The following is a 1,930-nucleotide window of genomic DNA, read 5'->3' on the forward strand; positions in this document are numbered from 1 at the left end:
CGTGGAGCAACCAGACCTGGAACAATTCATCCTGGAGCAACCAGACCCAGAACATCCAGTCCTGGAGCAACCACTCCTGGAACGCTCAGACCTGGTGCTCCCAGTCCTGGAACAATCAGGCCTGGAACAGTCCCTTCTCTAACTGTGGAGAGGAATCTCTGCAGTCCTGCTTGCAGTTCCAGCCAAATTCTCCTGCCAGTGACTTGGAGGCTGCCTTGGAAGCTGCTGGGGAAGGCCTTAATGTAATACAGCAGACGACTAGGTATTTGAGTACTCCACAAACCATGGATTTATTCCTAAACTACTCCACGAACATGCAACCTGAAGATGTGTGAAGTTGAGTGAAATTGATATTACTCAATTTCAGTCTGGGCACTGGCTGAACCTTCCTTTTCCCTCCTCCCCTCCCTGATAGGATTTTTCTAGTTTGGAAACCGCATGTTCTGGGTTCCATTATGCCTATCCAGTCAATCTGATGGAGGGTGGAGTATGGCTGGAGCCTAATCAGAGAAGTTTCTTTTTTTCCTATTGGATCTTCCTGGAGAAAAGACATTTTAATAACTTTGGCTGCTAAGAACAACATGATAAAAGCTGTCTCTGGCTCTAGATAAGTAGATTTAACACTAGTTTGGATATCTTTAGAGTTTAGAATCTAACCTCAAGAATAAGAAATACAAGTACAAATTGGTGTGATGAAGATATTCCTATTGTTTGGGATTGGGAGGCTTTGCTTATTTTTTTAAAACTATTGAGGTAAACGGTTAAGCTGTAACATACTTAATTGATTTCCTCACCCTTTTTGGCTCAGTTTTACTATATTCCCTAATTTGTTGGTTATGCTAATCTTTGTAGAAAGAGGTCTTGTATTTGCTGCATCATAATGACATTAGTACTACTTTAGTCGGTTTAAGTACAAATGAATCAAACAACTATTTTTCCTTGAGTTGATTTTACCCTGATTTCACGTAGTGTTTCGATAAGTAAATATACGCTTAAACATAAATCTTTGTTAAATTTTTGGTTGGGGTGAAGAAGGAAATTAACTGAGGAGACTGTTGTCTTAGAAATAGAAATAGCTGAGCATGGTGGCCCATGCCTGTAGTCCCAGCTACTTGGGAGGCTGAGGCAGGAGAATCACTTGAACCTGGTAGGTGGAGGCTGCAGTGAGCCAGTATCACACCATTGCACCCCAGCTTGGGCGACAAGAGCAAAACTCCATCTCAAAAATAAATAAATAAATAAATAAATAAATAATAAACAAATATGCCAGTTTTAGAAAAAAAGGGCACTTACATGCATTGTAGCTAGTCTACAAATACAATGGGTTATTTCAGCGTATGAATCTATAATTGATGCCAACATTTAAAGTTTCATCAGAGGTCAATATGCAAGTAAATTCTAAGGCTAGTTGAAAAATAGTTTTATGTTCTCACCTTAAGAGCAGCTACGCGGGCATCAGTGAATTATACTAATAATCCTTTACTGTCCTTTTCCCATCTTGTGCCTGCCCTAAATGTATCTGATCTGATAGCACTTCCCTTCACTCTGAAGCAGCATGATGCAGGTGACGAGAGTGGTTTTTTCCGGTCTTTTCGCTCATTATTTCCCCAATTGTCCAATGTTACTCTCTAAGACTATCCAATCTGATTATCTAGATATTGGCCAAGAGAAAAGAAGTAAGGTATAGTTGCCAGTGTTTGGTTTTTTTTGTTTTGTTTTTTGAGACGGAGTCTCTGTTGCTCAGGCTGGAGTGCAGTGGAGCAATCTTGGCTCAGCGCAACCTCCGTCTCGCAGGTTCAAGTGATTCTGCTGCCTCAGCCTTCCAAGTAGCTGGGACTACAGGTGTGAGCCACCACGCCCAGCTAATTTTTGTATTTTTAGTAGAGACGGGGTTTCACTATGTTGGCCAGGCTGGTCTTGAACTCCTGAC

This window comes from Mandrillus leucophaeus, unplaced genomic scaffold (genome assembly GCF_000951045.1).
Source record: "Mandrillus leucophaeus isolate KB7577 unplaced genomic scaffold, Mleu.le_1.0 Scaffold245, whole genome shotgun sequence".
Lineage (NCBI taxonomy): Eukaryota > Metazoa > Chordata > Mammalia > Primates > Cercopithecidae > Mandrillus > Mandrillus leucophaeus.